The sequence below is a fragment of the Dermacentor albipictus genome, chromosome 1, assembly GCF_038994185.2.
Source record: "Dermacentor albipictus isolate Rhodes 1998 colony chromosome 1, USDA_Dalb.pri_finalv2, whole genome shotgun sequence".
Taxonomy (NCBI): Eukaryota; Metazoa; Arthropoda; class Arachnida; order Ixodida; family Ixodidae; genus Dermacentor; species Dermacentor albipictus.
In genome coordinates, this window is record NC_091821.1 from 192,653,562 (window position 1) to 192,673,512 (window position 19,951).

The 19,951-nt window shown below is 46.3% G+C and overlaps 1 protein-coding gene across 2 annotated transcripts in view; it reads right to left on the minus strand.

Moving 5' to 3' along the window:
- The window catches only part of LOC135897975 (uncharacterized), a 40,852-nt gene extending 27,539 nt beyond the window's left edge, over positions 1-13,313 (minus strand). For both annotated transcript variants that reach the window (XM_065426685.2, XM_070534133.1), the window contains exon 1: positions 12,473-13,313. The gene's annotated coding sequence lies outside the window, so the exon portion shown is untranslated. The remainder of the gene's footprint in view (positions 1-12,472) is intronic.
- Between the last annotated feature and the right edge of the window lie 6,638 nt (positions 13,314-19,951).

A 19,951-nucleotide genomic window follows, 5' to 3' on the forward strand; every position in this document is an offset into this window, starting at 1 on the left:
CGGCGTGCGGTGCACCCCACTGCGCGTTGCACGGCTGCGGCGACCGGAAGCTTGCACGACGCACCAGCGATCGCGCATGGGCGCGTCAGTGGCCTCCGAGCACATAACTATCGCCGCCCGCGCAGAGGGTAACGCCGCGCTGTGGCACGTGCTGCTGTTTTGCGAGGCGTCTGTGCGTGTGTGTGTGGGCGCGCGCGCGGGAAAAGAAACTGCGCCCCAGGGAACGGGTGCATAGCACGATTCTCATCGCGATTTGCGCCCAGCTAACGGATGCACGGCCGCCTCTTTTCCACGGCAAAAGAGATGTCTCCAGATCAGACTAAAACTCACGCGGTCATTTAAAGATCGCGGAGAGTGCAAGCGCAGAGGTATATTATTATTATTATTATTATTATTATTATTATTATTATTATTATTATTATTATTATTATTATTATTATTATTATTCGAACGAATGAACGTTAAAAACTACATTTGCACCATATCACATCGTCCCCGTCCATAATAATAATAATAATGGAGCCAGAGATGTAGAAATTACGGCACTGCGCATGCGAGAGTGCCTAGCCTCGAGCGCGGCCTGCAGGGGCGTTCTGTGGTCGACTTGAGTACACAGTGTTTCCGCTTGTTCACTCTAGTTCCCTACACTAGGACACTTCTGATGGTCCATTCCAATAATATTTTCCTTGCAAACTTTTGATGCGTGGTTCTAAACTCTGGAGCGACAGTTCAGGAGACTAATAAAAGCATAAACGTGAAAAGAGGATCGACCATTTCACTAAAATGGGCCGCATTACAAAGCTTTTGGTTCGTAAGTGCTGTTCAGCATTGGCTGATCGCCTTTGCTAATATGTCCTACAGCACTATTGGCTGGCACGAACGCTTTTAGCGCAAGTACGTTTTTGTGAATACGGGACCAGAGGAATATTTGCGGCACTGCAAGAAGAATATAAGAAATCCTCGCAACATATAAATTCTAAGACATTTACCTTGATTTTATTCCGTTAAAGCTTGCTTGATCACGACAAGTAGTACATAGTAAAACACCCAATTTTCGCATTTACAAACTGAAACGCCCAGAAGTAGCATGAGGACTGAACTAACACTGAAGTCGAGATTCTGCTGGCGCCGTTTGCTCCGTGAAATGCTTACCAAAAGTAGGTTGTTTGACGCCGATTATAAGAGACAGTAACTTACTGAGACTGTCAGTTGTCGTTGGTATACAGAAAGCCAGTGACCAACAGTTATCCACATTTAATGCTGCAAATTCAACTCAGATCAGTTATTTACATATTTATGTTGCTTCAGGAACAGTTACGACGGGTTCGTTTTGCAAAGCTCGACATGGATACTCGGCCCAATTTTTGGGGCTACATATGCTTCTGAGACCTTATCGTCGGAGCAAAAAAAAGTTGAAGTTCTATTAAGAACGCGGGACAGACTAAAATTCCACTAATTCACTGAGGTGTTCAAAATCAAGCACATTGATAGGATTCTTGGGGGGTCTTCTTGATGCGGAGATGCTTTATGGACTGACAAAGTGAATAGTTATGTTTGTACTTAAACCAAGAGGGTTCAGAACATCGCACTGCACAAAATACTTTATTTTCCTCTTTAGGAAGCTCAAGCTCGGTTCTATTGCCTATAATATAACGTAGATACTCTAACTGGCACTGTAAAGTACTCATTCGTGGTTTCGATTCAAAGCTGTAGTGAAAGGACTGGTCCACGAGCAATAAGTACCTAACCACGATGATGGCAGTTTGTTGCTGTGGCGAGATGTGTGTGCCGAACCGTCGTATGAAGGCTGCTGCCTTATATAAACTATTCCGTCACCTTGAATGGCTTGGCTCTCGGTCTTAAAACGAACCTTTATAGTATATAAATGTATGGGAACGAAGACATCGTATTTTTCTGCAGCCAATGCACCAATTTTAATCAGGTACGTTCAATTTAGAAGAAAACGTTAAAAGCTAGTTATTGGAGGCAGTGAATTTTCAATTTATGCCATCAATTTTAGTTAGAAAAATTCTTCGAAATTGCAATATTTGAAAACTCAAGTATCAAGTTTACAACTCTGACGCGACAATGAAAAAACGATATCACAGTTCTGTAAACTGAACCTCATACATATAAAATGAACAGATTTGATTTATTGTACACCCACTCTGAAATATTCTGCTAATATTTGTGGGTACGATTATTGCAAAACCCTCGTAAACACTATAACAATATCACGTAAGCCATCAATTGGTACACAAAATTTGTCTGCTTTACTCTAACAGATGCAATTTATAGACCTGCGATACCTGGTGGTGGTGGTGGTGGTGGTGGTGGTGGACTGTAGCAACACGCGGGTTTACCCTGGCGATCAAAGCCAGCAATTTCTCCGCCCGAGCGTGTCTTAACTGCGGTGTTTCATCACATGTCCATCAAACCAGTCTATCTTAAGAATGCAATAAGGAGACGTAAACTTCTTTGCGGGTTATAACTGATCATTATGGGAACACAAGGTGTTGCAGGCACGCATGCGGAAGCTCCTTTCTTTTTTTGCAGATTCTCCGGAAGAGCGTCTCTTTCATCTTGGCATTTCAGGCACGACCGCAGGAAATGTTCAATGTCTCCTGTCTCGTCACATGCCGTATAGTTCGGAGAATTTATACGCCCTGTCTTAAATGACCATGCTGGTGCTCGAGCAGATCCTATCGATATTCGACACAGAAGTGAGGCTACCTCTTGACGAAATCTCTTGATTTCGCAGGGCATATATGTTGTGGAACCCAAAGTGACCCAAAGTGATTTCGAAAGACAGCCTTTTTAACTTGTTTAGTCTTTGGGGCCTAGACGTTGGGAGGATGATAGAGCACTACGTAAGTAAGAACATCAGCTTTTTGCTGCCAACAATGCCAATGTGGGAGGGAATCCGTTGAAACTGTACTGTGAAGCCTTTGTTGCCGAGTTCTTTCACGAAGGCTAGTAATTTGCGTGGGAACTTGATGGACGGTAGGCCACGGTATAGTGGTTGCAACGCGGCATTTGAGTCCATAAGGAGGACCACACTTTGTGGAGACAATGTCTTTAGTTTACGTGGAGCAGCAGCTATTTCCACGCCTTCAACGACTCTCGACGAAGCTATACAGTACAGACGGCCAGACCACGTATATCTTAGAGAGGGGATATAGAACTCAGCTGCGCAGCGGTCTTCGTCTGCTATGACAGAGCCATCTGTGTATACTTGCAGGTGATTCGAGTAAGTCGTGTTCAAATGTTTCAGGACTAGTGACTTCGCTTCGGCAGATGGAATGCAGCTCTTTGACTGCATCAACAACGAGTAAACGAGTAAAGAGAGAATGCCAGCGACCATTTTCCTGTCAACACTGGTGGATTTCGAACCACCGACCGAAGATCCTGTCCTGTGACGTATTGGAACAGGTACAGGGGTGGTCTAAGCGAACCTTCTGGAGACCTATTCGCGGATCTGCTACGTAGTAAAAGATTAGCTACGCAACTGAGTCACGCCCTCTGCGTATTCGGGCTTATCAGACTCTCACGACCCAGCTACTACGTTTCAGTGAGTCTTTAAGACGTGTAGGTAACATTCCACGCTCACATTTTTAGCAGCACTGAACACGCTTCCAGTTTAGAATTACGCTTCTCGAGACAGAAGGAAATAGAAGACCCGTCCTGGACATTCGGAGATACTACATGCAACTTGAGTGTACTACGATATCTGTTTTTGGTGCCTAGTCATGGATTTGTAAACTTCGTGCTTCTATTTTTTTAGCTTACAATATTTCGCAACTTTTATAGAAATTTCCCGAGGTCCTAAATCGCAATTCTACTTCCTAGAGTTTACCTTTCTCCCTCAAATGCAACGAAGTTCATTCGAATAGGTCCTGCGGTTTTCTCATAAAAGCAGTTCTGCATTTTACGTGTATTTGAATAGGGAAATCGGACTCGGCCCCGTCCTAAAGCCTCTCATTAAACACAAATGTTTATTGGAGGCGATTACTGTTTATGTATTGGTGAACAATATACTATATGTGACAGCCATGAACAACGCTTTTTCTAAGCGGCTGTTGTTTAGAACGGAAACAGTAGTAGCAAGTTAGTTCATGAAAAACGGGCGCCTCAGTCTTCCTTTTACGCATTAATATAGTGCGTACATTTCACTAAAACAACTCACCAGACCAATAGAAGTTCGATGCAAGGCTTTGCAGACAATTTCCTTCTTATTATGCTCATTTACAACACACCAAATGGCAAGGTTGTTGTTCCGTGTAAAATGCAGTGTCTGCCGTAACTATAAGTGACAAAGGAAATCTTCACGTTTTGAGCAACATAGCGTTAAAATTTTTACACGCTGAATGTGTGGACATTCTTTTTCAGCATAATTTATCAACATACACGCATCACCTCTACATTACAATAACAGTAAACGTTTTCCACTCTACACAGCTTCCAATATCTAAGCATGAAATCTGCACTGCGTTTTTTTAAATCTTTCTTTTCGTTGAACCACTTGGCTGGCGTTAGTACTTGAACCACTTGACATGGTAGATGATGCTGCCACCTAAACTGCACGCTACAAATAGCAATTAATTTAATTAATCTGGGCCGGTATACCCAAAAATGCTCGCAAGAGCATTTCCAGCATATGCGAGCCAATCGGATGCTGCACGTACAAATGCTGGCCGGCCAATGGCAAAAGGCACTTACGAACAAAAAGCTCTGTGAATGCGGCTCCTTTCAGCTGCGTTCTACCTTACTGCTTATATCTTCCATGCTAGAGCTTTTGAAATTCGAAGCTACTGTACGCATAAGCTGTGACGTTTCCTCACGTCAATGATAATTCTGACTATATTAATTGCTTTAAACAACAAGGCCAGGTTTGGGCACATAGCTGTTGGAAGACAAGGTCGACAGCGTTGCCGCCTTATCTAAAAGTACGGAACATTGTTTGCTCTACCTGCCGTGGTTGCTTAGTGGCTAAGGTGTTGGGCGCCTAAGCACGAAGTCGTGGGATCGCATCCTGGCCGCGGCGGCCGCATTTCTACGGGGACGAAATGCGAAAACACCCGTGTACTTCGATTTAGGTGCACGTCAAAGAACCCCAGGTGGTACAAATTTCCGGAGTCCCCCACTAAGACGTGCGTCATAATCAGATCGTGGTACTGGCACGTAATACCCAATATGTTTTTTTTATTTGTAGCACTTCAGTGGCCTTGTCATGAAGAGGCGCTGGCATAGCGTCAGAAAACGCTAAGCCGCATGTGGAGCGAAGTCGCTCCCAATAGAGCCTTCGGAGTGTCCTCGCGCCTCGAGCATCGCGTAAAAGCCAATGCAGAAAATAAAGCAGAGCTTACGTTTTTATTCGTAATTACCTTAAATAACATTTACATATCAATCGGGAATAGCTGGAAACTTGTTCTGGTTTCTCACTTTCGATCCGACAGACAGGTGAGGGGCTAGAATGGCAAAAGCAAGACGGCAGATCTGCCGCTCTGCGATCTGCCGCGTATATACTAAACTATACCCTCAATCCTTGACCATAGCGCGGTTCCTTTATGAATGGGATAGCGCCAGCGGCAGACCACTCGATGCTATAACAGCAAAAGTTGCTCAAACGCCACCTGATGGTTAGACAGTTTTAGCAGAGCGTTTGCTTGCGCTCCGCTCCGCACACGTTTTACGCGCGCCGGTGGCTGCATAGAATGCATTGATTTCGCTTATCTAACAAGCGCGTCTCCCAGAGACGCCACTGACGTGCTCTCAGCTTGGCGGTAAAACGATTACGAAAGCAACTACACGCCCCCTGACGCACCGCTAAATCAGGTTCCCAGCGGAGCGTGGTCAGCGGCCCACGTTCCGCTGCCGCTAAGTGTGCTGTGCGCACGCGCGTCAGTGTTCCCGGTAGCGCTTTGATGAGCGGCTGCGTGCCAATTGTTGTGATGGGCCGGTCTGAGCGGAGCGGACCGTAAACGCTCTGCTAAAACTTTCTGTAGTCTGAAGCCCCGTTAAACCTTCCCTTAGCGTGACGGCGTAGCCAAGCGCCAGCAGGCACGAGATAGCATCTGTAAACAACAAACTGATGTACCTTGAGATGTGCGACCGCCGAGCCGAGAGAGATCCTATCAAGCCTGCAGGCAGACCCAGGATATCTAACTCACGCTCGAGCCTATATACTGCATTAACAGCTCGAGGGTCCATGGCCGCGACGTAAAGAGGAAACGCACGCATCCCTCCATGTTATCTATAGAGGCCGTTCTTTGTATAGATAATGAACCGAGCGCGGTGAGGGCAATAAAATAAAATAAACGATAAACGTGTTGCTCTCGGTTACGTCCAGCACAGCAGACCGACTGCCGGGACAGTGCTGGCTCGAGCCGCATCGGGATGCAGTGAACAGGAGACGGCGTGTAGTCTGCCGTGTACCGCTCTCTTTGGTGTAGCGTATCAACTGCTGTGCATTCGAGTCGCGGGCTTCTTTTGACAAGAGGAGCAACTCCCGTATTCCTAAAGGTTCAACGCTATCTTCTTGCTCGACTCCGGAACTTTTCGAAAATTTTGAAGGCGAAAAATAAAGAAGCACGAAATCTTTTTCTGGGAAACAATCAAAACGTCGGAAAGATATACTAAACTATTTTAGCATTGCGAAGACAAAGATGAAAGATGTTTCGACCGGTTAGGGTGATGGCTGACATTGTATAACAATCACTTCACATTTTATTCGCTCAGACATTTTTGGTAAACTTTGGGCTCTTTTACGAAAGGGAGGCCTGCACGCTTGTATTAGTTGAGCTTTACGGCGTGGTTTTTCGGAGTATAGTGTTTGACGTGGACACTCGTGTGGCAGGCTTGCCATGGGTAAAGCCAGGTGAAACGTTTGGGTGTATTAAGATGTACTGAATTGTAGCAAAAGACGCGCTGTAAATGTGGATTCTGTTCTGGCACCAGTTTATGGCCGCACAATTTAAGGTGCCCAGATTGTCCGCCTGACGTTAAATTTTACGAATCAAATTATCCTTATGTAGCATAATCTTCAAAATATCTGTCTGAGTCCGTCAGCTCAAGCAATGCAGCCAGACAACCCGCCAGCGGAAAACTATAGAGTATAGTGCCGGAGGACACGTTGCTGGGCTGTTGGTGCACTTATGGATGTAATGCAGCACACCGACGCAACTGCGATGCAGAACATACGCCTATCACGTGTTTCTGTGGGTCTTTCATCGTGATTGTGGCCTTAAACTGCCTGAATGCGTGCAGGAAACTTCGGAGTCAAGCGAAGCAAGGAGCTTGTATAAAGCTTTTTCTTGACAGAATCAGATGGAAAGACAAGCTAAGCTGCTCCCTTTATAGGGAACAGCTACTGGCAAGGCTTTTTCTAACTATTCAGGTCAATTTCTGTGCAACCACGGTGAAAACTAATTAGGGTAGCGCTCTTGCTTTGACTCCTACAAACGTAATTATAGCGCATGCTATTGAAAAATGTCGCAAAGCTTTGTCCCTCACTCAGCTCCTGTGCACTTAAACACGGTGTAACGACAAGGGCTAAGTCTGTTCCGCGTCCCGAACGTGTACACCAGGCAAGGCGTCTAACTTGGCCGTCGATGCCAGATTTTGCAGAATATCGGTAAATAAGAACTGTACGTGGACTTACCTCCCTCTCGGTTTTCTTGCGTAAAACATCGAGTTCTGAATGCGTCCTGCGACAAACGATCGATGCTTGTCGCGGTTGCTGCTCATGGGAACAAATTTAATAGCGTAGATGCAGCATGCGACCGGATGCCGAAAAAATGTATACTCACCAAAGGGACACCAACCTCAATTTTACACCATTTACTTCCAATGTGCTTCATGTTATCGAATAAATTTCGACCCCTATGTTTTTTTTTTCACTTTCTATATACAAAGAAAAAACAACGAAAGAAAAAGCTGACAATAAACACTTTCCCTAAAATTCTAGGGCCAAACCCACAAATATAATCGTTCGTAAGTGCTCCTTGCCAATTGGCCGGTTGCCTTCACTAATATGTCCAACATAAGAAAGGCTTGCATTTAATTCTTACGAACAATTCTGGCGTAAGTATTTATGAATACAGGCCTTTTTTTCAGAGTCCCCGCATCTCTAACCTTTAGCGTCTGCTCGAAGTCACTGGACTAAGGACATGTTTTGAATACCACTGTATAGCACCTCTTGTCCGAGTCCAAATATCGCCTATACAAAGCTAAGAAACTCTTCGCCATTAAACAAAAAAAAGTGGCAGTTTCGCCCCGAAGGCGAAGCATCGATTGCAATAGAAAATCAGTGGAGAGCTATACGAAGTAAGGATAGTAGTTTTATCGGCCGTATAAACTTGTAAACATAGGCAAACCAACTATGCTAACAAGCATGGTGTCACGCGCGCACAAGCAAACATGAACACATCTCCCTCTATGACAGCGGAAACTCACTGTCAAAATGCTACAGTGAGGAAACGCGGCAGTAGCAGCGAGCGCATTGACCGTCGTGCTGCCGCTCGCATCAGCGCGAAGTATGCTGAGAAACAGCGCAGCGCGGACTCTGTACCCGTCGCAAATGGCTTTCAAGATACAGCGGCGCAGCTCACTAGCTCACTAGCCCGGGCCGCCCTGAGTAAAACGCCCTCCCCCCCCCCCCGCCGCCCCCTCCTTCCCATGCCCCCGAAGCCTTGCGCGCGACGGAAGGCGGCGGGCTTCATCCCCGCTTTTGTCCGTTGCGTGCGCGATTGAGCTGCGCTCGCCAGCTCACCATCGCACGCTTTCCCTCGCACACACAGCATGCGGCGCGAGGCTTCCATTTCATCGCCCTGGAACTTTATACGGAACGTCACGGCGACGGCGACGGCAAAAATGCTCCTGGAGCGTCCACATAATTGCTATCGCAATAAAAAAGTATCTGATTCTATGAAGACTTCCATCGCTATCTTCATTCCGCCAGCATGGAATAACATTGAACAAAAATAAATAGGGGATTTAGGGTGCGTCCGCACGTGGTACATTTCTGCACATGGCCGGATACTCACTATCCGATTCGCCCTCCTATGCATGCTTACGAAGAGAGTCAGTGTATTCCAATCTCACTTTCAAAGATTGACGCCACTGTAGGCAACTTTGTCGGCTCACCCATTCAATATTATTAGAGAAGTGGAATCGCTCAAGTTTCACACGACTTTGCACTCTAAACCCGTCGCTACTGCTTCGCCCAGTCGGCCGAGCCCACGTAAAGGATCGAGGGATGTTAATGCTGTATGCGAGACATTTTATACGCAGCAGTCTTCTCGCCAAGGAAGCAGGCGACGCGTATCTTTCCCGGATGTATAGGCGCTTAGTACTCCTTTATTTTTAGAGAGCGCAACTATAGTTAGATGGGTTACATGGACGCTGCGCGCTCAAGTAGGAACAAATGGTTAAGTCTTCCTCAACAGTCGAACAAGCCGCTTAGCAATGGCGCAGCTTTTTTCGTTTTATTTATTTTATTTTCCTTTTCTTTTTCGTCTTTAACTCATCTGCCTATAAATCTAGCGCATTCTAAGTTCTCTCTCTCGCTCCTTCAACCACTTGGCTTTCCTTTTGCCGAGGGAAGGAAGTATTTGAGTGTGCGGCGTGTGGACGTGTTTCCTCGCGTTGAAGGAAGTTTTCCCACGACAGGGGCCATTCATTTGGCGGCGCGCGATGGCATATTCGTAGCGCTGGCGGGGAACCTGAAGTGCAGGTGTCGTATTTAGCGTTTCAACTTTGAAAACCGACGAATGCGCATTACATGTGCCGTGTCAAGCTGCTATAGGGAGTGTCAAATGAAAATTTCTAACTGCGACGAACGTTCCTTTAGGGGTTACAGTTTTTGAAGAGGGTGGTTCTGGTTACCGCGCGTAAACCCAGAACTTAGTATATGCACGGCCTGCCCTAAAGAAATTCTTTGTTTTCGGCTCAGGCCATTGCAAAAGCACTGTCGTCTACACTAGCAAAATTTGAGTAAGCGACGGCACACTTCTTAACAAGGCAACGGAAAGCCATGGCCAGAGACTGAAGATGTCCGGGCAGTTGAATGCACACATCGCGACAGATGTGATCAACACAGCTCCTTCCTTACTTATAGAGCCCGTTTAGCAAACACATAGCAAAACACTATTAAACAGCGGAAAACAAAAAGTAATCAAGTGTGCGTTTTTGATGGGCCATTCGGCGAATAATCCGAAGGCTCGAATGCTGGATGTTCTGCAGGTACCTGCGTTTACCCTATCGCATTGCGGCAGTTCTTACGACACAGTGCTATTATCGTCACCACTGGTCCAGAAGTAAGTCAGCTTGACAGTGTGGCGATGTCCGCAAGCGGCAGCTTCCTGTGCTGCATACTACATGCTATGAGCGACCGGCCTGTCCCAAGAGCAAATACGCGTACGTAGTCAATGCAGTATCGCTAAAGCACCGTTCTCGAAAAAAGGCCGGCGTCTTTTTTCAAACGCATACTTGCGAGCCACTTTTGTATCGGCGTACATAATTTTGGGATCAGTCCGCTGACCTGTGCGTATACCTGCACGCCAATGTATCTTGCTTTGTGAACTGCACCGACAGCATCTCGAGCCTATGAGGCAGTCCGCTTCGCTTTTTGACGTTAGCGAACTTTCGGCAGTTCCCTCAAAGTGCTATCTATATAGCTCTTGGATAAAAACCTCGGAGCCCTGTGAGTACCCCACAGAACACGGACTGAAATAGCTGAGTGCGGCCTATGTCTTCTCGTCAGATTGAACCCGGTCAGTCCTCGGGACTACCTGCAAATGTTGGGTGCGTATGGTTTACCATATGCCATGCAATAGGTGTCCGCCTAAAGGCAAGTAGCTACTGCGTCCGCTGCACGAGCTGCAGCTCCACTTGACAGACATGTACACGCATAAGCAAACACATTGTATGACGCCGAGTGTCCAGCGGGCCTCCTGCACGCCTCCTGACGATGCTTAACAGTTGGCCTACGCACGCATTGTACATTGGGTACATTGTCTAAAGAATACGAATAGGAGACAACCCTTAAGCATGCACTTAAAAAATGACTCCAGGGCGAGCAAATGCTCGTGACACTTAAGGCGTGCGTAAAGTTACACTCTATTTCAATAAGGACGGTTTCATGTGGACAGTACACTGTATATACAGGGTGGCCCAACTATCACGCACCAAGATTTAAAAAAAATATGCAAATGCCACGTAGCTGGGCAGAATCAAGGTGATGTTGTTTGTCGTCGCTTGTAGATATTCAGACGATTTTTTTACGTTCCGCCTAATTACATAATTAGTCTTAATTAATCAACTTCTCAAATATTATAATTAGATGAAAAGTGTCAACGAGAAAATTGTAGACCAGCATGAAAAACTCCCGATACAGTTTTCTGCTGTTCAATACGTGCTACATAAAAGTTCTTCCGAGCGTGAAAGAAACCCGCGAATACAGGCAAAATCGCCGCGCGACTGGCCGCTCGAGGCACTTTGCGTGTACTCGCGGGCTTCCTTCACACTCGGAAAAACACTTTTATGTAACAGATATTGAGCAACAGAAAGCTGTATAGAGAGTTTTTCATGTTGCTCTACAATTTCCTTGTTCACACTCTTTATTTAATTATAATATTTGAGAAGCTTATGAAACAATTAAGACTAATTATGTAATTAGGCGGAATGCAAAATATAATCAGAGTATCTTCAAGCGATGGCAAACAGCATTACCTTGGTTCCGTCCACCTACGTGGCATTTGCACATTTTTAAACCTTGGCGCAGGATAGTTGGGATGCCCTGCATACCTATGTACCAGTTCCAGATTATGGTTAATGCGAAATTGTCTTGCGGAGCCGCTGCAGTTCACTAATGCACCTGCACTAATAAAGCGTGTACACCGTCGTGTACAACTGACGATTCCTAACATGGCAAGTCCAGTTAAGAGACCATAACAGCTATCGCAGTAAAATCGACATTTAAGACACTATCTATAGATGTACTGCTGTGTGCCACTCGCGGTTGTTCTATCAGTCAAACGTATTCGCTTTTTGGCATAATAATAATGTTTGGGGCTTTACGTGCCAAAACCACTTCCTGATTATGAGGCACGCCGTAGTGGAGGACTCCGGAAATTTTGACCACCTGGGGTTCTTTAACGTGCACCTAAATCTAAGCACACGGGTGTTTTCGCATTTTGCCCCCATCGAAATGCGGCCGCCGTGGCCGGGATTCGATCCCGCGACCTCGTGCTCAGCAGCCCAACACCATAGCCACTGAGCAACCACGGCGGGTACTTTTTGGCATTCAGCTCTACTTTAGTGACCCTATATATGCCGGACAGCCTCTCCAGGTGGCATCTCTTTTCAACTCATCGACGTATGCCTTCACTTGAGAGGCGATCGCATGTCGGTGCGGTCGCCTCACAAGCACGATTCAAGACACAAATTTCCGCGGTGATTCAGGCCCACGTACCTCTTACCGAGGAATGCCTCGCACCAGTCCGAAATCACTTGCAGGTCCCTGCCGAGTCGAGCTAAGCAGCCTTGTTGCACCGTCACACAGTGAACTCTCGCGCAGATCTACAACTCGAGCGCGATGCCGCCCACTTTATGTGCGGTCACGGTCATGTTGCGCGGTCAGCAGAGCGTTTTGCCACGCGACCGTGATGTATGGGCCGATTTGAGTCCGGATGCTGTGACCACACGGTAAATAATCGTTCCTTGCTCGGCCTGTGTTCCCTCGTTGCAAGTTTACACGCTCGACGATGCACGCGCTCAGCCAGGGAATAGAGGAAGCGGGAAGGATGTGGAGGCATAACAGACAAGTCAGCGAAAGTTTCTCAATTCGTTATTTTTTCTCTTCCTGGTGCCGCTCCCTCAGCTCGGGCACGGGATCAAAGAGCGCTGGTGTCTTGCGACTGCGCGGACCCGGTCCACCCGGTGCCGCACGCGCCAGACGGAACTGAAAAAAAAAAAAAGATTTCTCGGCACGTGAAGAGGAGTTGTTCTCGCGATCACGGCGCCACCCGCTCAGGTGCCCTCGGAACGCTTTAAAAGCGGCTCCGGCGAGCCCCGAAACAAGAGTTCGCCCTGCCCGCGCGCGGCGCCAGCGGGTTGCCCGACGTTGTCCGCCACGCGTTCACCGATGCTGGCGCCACGAGGAAAGGGTTACATCGTTCGTTATGGTACGTGCATGTGGCCGAGTCCGGAATTCGATCTGCTTGAGCTGCACCTGCGCTATAGATAGTCGAGGGCTAACCCATTTGAGGCCCGCTCCACTGATCGTACACTGAGCGAGGCGCAGGAGGAAGCAAGTAATCGCCGCCGCGCGATCCTTTCAACGATTGCGCAGCTAATGTGTCGCTTTGCAGCAGCTGCGGACGCCGCCACCGCTTCCTGAGCGCGCGGCACGCATTCCTGTGCGTGCGCGCCGCAGTGTCTGTTTCTGCATGTGCATGTGCACGATGGCGCATGCGCGCAGAAACGGTACGTGTTTACCGCAAACACAAACGTGACCGCTGGGCCGACCGTATGTGCCCTTCCTTCCGGAGGGCGCCCCGATCAGGGAAGATTTTCGTTCAGATGGCCCTTCCCCTGACCGGAAGAGCGGCGGGTCAAGCGACGGTGTTCAGTGAGACTGCTCGTCCGCTATACATGTGCCCTTTGACCATTCCGTGAACGGTGGGCTACGGGCGCACTCCTGCTCACCCTTTCTCGCCCGAAGCCAAGCCGCACTGTCATCATCCATCACGCAGGCCGCGCCGTTACCTCGCGTCAAGCGGCGGTGGGGCCATGCAAAAGCAGGCGTGCGTCGTGTTTTTAGACGCTAGCGACTTCATTCTGTTCCGTCCGACAGAAACGCGTACGCATGAAAGAAAAACAAGCCGGAACTATCTGCAAACTTGTTCGCAGCTTCTACTAAGAAATTGAAGTTACATATAGCAATCATTTTTCATGCGTACGAAAACTGACAGCACAAAGGCTTTGCATTATGTGTGCGTTGTGTGATTTATTCGTCAGGATATTAAGACAATGATCAATGAGTGATCCAATGAGCTGGTCATCTAATATATATATTCGTCTGCTATGCGATCAACTGACCTAGGCTACAGGTAACTCATGATGAAAGCAGGTGCCCTTATACTTTGTTGCGCACTGCAGGAAAAAAACAACGACCTAGGCACCACGGAGAAAAGAAAAATCGGTATTTGTGTTAGAGAGAATGAACTTAATACTTCAGTTGTAATTCACAAAATAAAAAGTTTTCCACGAGACCTTCCGACTTCACTCCCTGCGTTTTATCACTAGCTGAAGATGACGGAAGTTAGCTGGCTGCTTTGTACACAGCACACTAAATTCAAATCTAACGATCAACGAACGTAACATGTGCGCGTCAATCATATAGCGACAGCGCCCCCATATTGTTAAATCATATGCCTAGCTAAGTCCGCTATAGGACTACGACCTCTCCCGATCTCCAATTACCCCTGTTTTGCGTCAGCTCATGTAGTACACTTTGCCCCCATATTTTGTAATCTCATCTTGTCATGTAATTCCCTGCCACTATCCACTGCGTTTCCCTATCATATACCACATATTCTGTAACTTTAGTATGCTTTTCCGAGCCTTACGCGACGTGCCCGACCCCATTATTGATTTCAACTGCAATATCCACATTGATCCCTAAACAATACGGCGGTCCTTCTATCTATTTTACTTGCGATAGCAAGTTATTCGTTGTGTTTGCACTGGTCCTTGAAGCCTCCTCCTGTCTGAAGCCTTTTGTGTGCCATGTGTGCCTCCGAGACCTGTAATCACTTAGAAATATTACGTGGGATCGCAAGTTGTCCTTATTGTTTGCATTGGTTCATGTCTTGTCTGAAGGCTTTTAAATGTCGTAATCCAATCATGCAATAAACGAAAAAGGAAGAAACGCAAAGTCTGCAGCAACATCTCGGAGGTAGCAGCCGTCAGCCGACGGGCACATGCTAGATAGCGCCACAATACCGCGCAGCAGCAAATACAGATGCTTCACCAAGGTACGTGCTATCTGCGCCTTCCTGGCGCAGATACCACGCGCTTCAGTGGCACCGTGTCCAAGAGAGACCTGAAATTGCCATCGCAAGTCCTTTCTATTGCAGTTTCGTGTGAGGAGTCTTTAGATTTTCTTTGTTCATTGTTTTTCGCCGTTTCTGTGTGCTAATTTTTTTATTCTTTCGTTTCTTTTCTCTCTGTTTCCCTCTCTCTCTCTTTCTTTTCTTTTTTCTCCTTTTTGTTAGCCTCCTACTGGCTGAATAGTCATTATCGTTAAAACACCTTTCCTTAACTGGGAGTGTGTGCCGAATTCGCTGCAATTATTCTGCAAATCTCGGTCGCCTAATCCGGTTCTTCCATGATCACTGGGCCTAGAGAGATGTACTCGTTCACTGCTTCAAGAGCAATACATATATGATCAATGCGCGATTAGACACTCGTACGTGCTGGTACAAGAGATATTCTGTGGTGCCACTCAAGCTCCGAAAACCCGAAGCGGGGTTGCACGGAGCGAAAGACGCGATGTTGGCGGTCGCCTTAAAGTCTTCGGTTGTTTTTTGTGTGACATAGGGCGATGATGTCATAAGGACTATCAATGTCCAATGGCGGCGCCGTGGCTGTCGCAGTGTCGTCCAGAAGCTCTGTGGCGTCATTCTCTCTGTTCAGTGCGAGAAAAAAAATGTAGCTAATAGGCTTTAGTTATCTACATCCAGAAAAGCTGAAATACAAGCGCCCGAGAGGAAACATCTTCTTAATGCTGCAAATCTCGCCACGTCTTTCACATTTCAAGAAACCACCGAGAAAATTTCAGCAACTACTATGACTGATAGATTTGTTGTGTTTAAAGTCCCAAAGCAGCAGTGAGTCTATGAGAGACGCCGTAGTGGATGGATTAATACTGACCGCTTTCAACGCAGACCGAAATTGAAGTATAGCACTGAGTGTTTTTTGCATTTCACTCCCATCAAAATGCGACTGGAAATCGAACCCGCGACACCGCGCTCCGCATCAGAACGCCCTAGCCACCGAGGCATCACGGTGGGCTAGAGCGTCTACAGTGCTTCGCCGAGATGGCAAGCAGGAACTAGGATACTGTGCGATAACATGGCAACCCGCCGTGATTGATTAGTGGCTATGTTGTTGGGCTGCTAAGCACGAGGTCGCGGGATCGAATCTTGGTCATGGCGGTCGCATTGAAATGGGGGCGAAATGCGAAAAAAACCCGTGGGTACATAAATTTAGGTGCACGTTAAAGAACCCCAGATGATCTCAATTTCCGAAGTCCCCCCACTATGGCGTCCCTCATAATCAGAAAGTGGTTTTGGCACGTAAAACCCCATAATTTAATTTACTGAGAAGGCAGTCATCGTTAAGCGTATTACGTTTAACTCGTAAAAATATCTGCGTGGTTTCGTGTCGAACCCAAATCCCGCACCGACTCTCCATCGTCTCGTGCTTGGGTCCAGCCCCCCGTCGGACAAAGACCACATAAACCAGAGAAACAGAGATTAGCACCAAGTATTAAACTGGAAAAAGTAAAGCTAAGAAAACGGCAAATGTGCGTGCAGTGCAAGGGTGCGGAGCCAAACTGAAGCGTCAAGCTGGCGTGGCTGAACTACTCAAGCGTGGAGGGAGTTGAAAATTGCATGGGCAACTTTTGTTCATTATTACAGCCTCACATATGTCCTCGGCGTGGCCGAATTGGGGTTGATAGCACTGAATGCAACGTATTCTTGCAAAAAATTGGGGAAATAACATGTATTTACCATACCTTTAGTTCTTTCCACAATGTCCCCCAGGTTTTTCAGGTTCAAGGAGGGTAAATGGAGGGGGAATTCAACGTTCGGTTGCTGAACATCATACCACTTAATCGCGTAAGACAGTGCAGTTCCTTAGAATGTTTTTTTTTTAATTAATAAATGGAAAGTATGACTCTTTAGGGCAGACTATACCGAAGTTCCAAGCACAGTCGGGAAAAAAAAAATAAAGACAAAAGATAAATGATAACACTGCATACGCTATAGGCAGACGTCACAAGCACACAAGTACAATATCAAGATGGGCATCAGCATCGGATGCACGGTCTATTTATTTAGTACAGTCCCACACGACATTGGGAGAATCCCACACCACGTTGAACATCCCAGCAATGGGAAAGATCAAATCGACCATGCACTACTACCTAGAGGCAAATTTTCTGACGCTTCAGCAAACACGCCAGTTCCAGGAAAGCTACACATTCGTCTTCACCGACGGGTCTGTACGAAAAAAAAAAAAAGGAGCTGGATTGCGCCCTTTAATATCCCAGCATATAAAGTAGACAGGAGTTATCAGCTAGCTCGCAAGACGTCTTCCACAGTGGCAGGGCTGTTCAGAATATTACACGCCCCAATATTCACTGCCCGATGTGATCGCCGTTGACACTGGATGATATACGGGATGATCATTTTAAGTTTTATATAATTTTTAAAATATCACCCGTGGCAGATAGCATAATTCTTGTCCTTGAGCTGGATTATCCGAAGAGGCAGACATTATTGGCACGAGAAATAGTAACACATGCTCAACTAATTTACAAAAAATAACTAATTAAGTTCACAATTATTTACTCTATGGCATATATTGCGATTTATGAATTGTAGGCAGCGAATTTGCAAGACTTCCACTTTAAATTAATTTCGAGGATGACACCAGTTTCGAAGTATTAGTTCCCAAAGTGTGGGACGAAATTCATGGGCGTTCCAGTTAATTTTGTGCTTCAATGCATAAAAGAGCGTTTTTGTTGAAAAGTAATGGAACAACAGGGCAGTTTTACGGCAAGTTTGATGGCGCACATCTCTAAACTGGCGTCATCCTGGAAATTCATTCCAAGTGGATACACCTTGCAAACTCACCGGCTACAATTCTTAAGTTGCAATATGTGCCGTAAAATAATTAATTCAGCATATAATTAGCCATTTCTGTTAATTATTTGAATTTTTGTTTTAATTTCTCGTGCTTGTCCGTCTCTCTGAATAAACCAGCTCAAGAACTATAATTATGTTATCTCCAACGGGCTAATTTTAAAAATTCTGTAGAACTTAAAATGATCGCCCTGTATTCCGAGTTCGAAGGGGCCCTTTAATCTATAAAATACTTTTTATCTCATGCTGATCATTCCATCGTGTACTAAATTATGAGAAAAATTGCCCATTGCTTCTCTAACTGGTCACGAGGTCAGTTTTCAGCGGCTACAGAGCTACATCTACCGAGTGTTTCAGCGAACACTTTCAAATTTTTTCAAAGGTTGCCTGTTGCCGACAGCACAATTCTAGTTCATGAGCTGGTCTGCTCGAAGAGACGGACATTACTTGCACAAAAAAATTGAGATACATAATCAACTAATTAAGAAAAATCACTAATGAAGTATTTAATTCCTTAGCTTATGGTCCACATTGCAACATAGAACTTCTAGCCGGGGAGTTCGCAAGGCGGATCCACTTGGAACGAATTCTCAGGATGACACTAGTTTCGAGATATTATTTCCCAAAGTTTGCAGAGAAATGGAACGGCATCCCAGTTACTCTCTTACTAAAACATCGTTTTATGCATTCAAGTACAAAAGTTCGGCAGAGACACTTAAGACTGCTTACGTGTGGGAATGTTAAAGAATTGTAGTCATTTTGGGGACATGTTTTCGCTTAGGTATTTATCCGTATGTCGTCATGCACGTTGTAAACTTGCACGGCATTCCTTTTTGTGTTCCCTTGCTTCGTCCTCTGCGGCGTGCTTCCGTGGGCGACCCCGTGTCACAGATGCCGCTGAAGTAGACGCTTCGCAGTGCATTCCAGTAGACACAGCACCAATAAATTTCGAAGAGCAAGTGACAAGTGGCAGGCAGTGACGGGGGCAGTCACGTGACTTGTGCAATGACGCACGCACTAAGCACAACTTTAGTCGACCATAACCACGGCGTCGGTGAAGCATGCTCGTCTCGCCCACCGGATGCCCGGGCTCGATTCTCACCCAGACCAAAATTTACCTAATTGTCTTTTCAATTGCATAAATTGACTGTGTTTCCAGAAACCTGCCTGACAAATTTGACGTCAATCCGAGCATTCTTTGACCTGTTTTTACTCGTCGCGCCGTCGGCCACTTTCGGTACCATCTTTCGGTCACGCCGCCGACGACAACGTTGGATTTTCGCGTAATGGGGCAATATATAAGGTAACTGGAACGCCAATGCATTTCTCCGCAAAGTTCGGGAATTAATATCACGAAACGGGTGTCATACCGTGAATTCGTTCCAAGTGGATCGCCTTGCGAACTACAAGGATAGAATTTGTCAATTCCAATATGTACCATAAACTAATTAGTGAATTTTTGATAATTAGTCGATTATGGATTTCAATTTCTTGCACAAGTAGTGTCCGCCGCTTCGGGTGGACCACCTCGTAAACTAGAATTGTTCTGTCTGCCACAGGCAACCTTTAAGAATTTTGAAAGGGTTTGCTGTACCACCCTGTATATCGTAGGAAATGATGCAGTAGGAATATTAGCTACTGCAGGTCACGCGCTAAGTATATACTGACTCCTGTCACAACTTCCGTATCAGACACCAAATTGTTCTTCGCACTCTGCGGCACGAACGTTGCAAGGGTGTATAGTTCCATGAACAGGCAAAATCTTCGCTCTTGTACGGCGTTGATCCATTCCTGCGGTTCTCACCAAAATAGAAGATAGACCACACGTTGGTCACAGTTATTCGTCTATGTTTAGACATTACCTTCACACTTCACTTGTTGTGTCATATAAAAAAATACAGTTTTCAGATTGTAGTTTCTCTGGCAACCCTGACGCTTCAGTGGAGCATAATTACATATAATGTCCTCAATATGACGAGCAGCAGGTCAACACTGACAGACGTCCTCTCATAGTG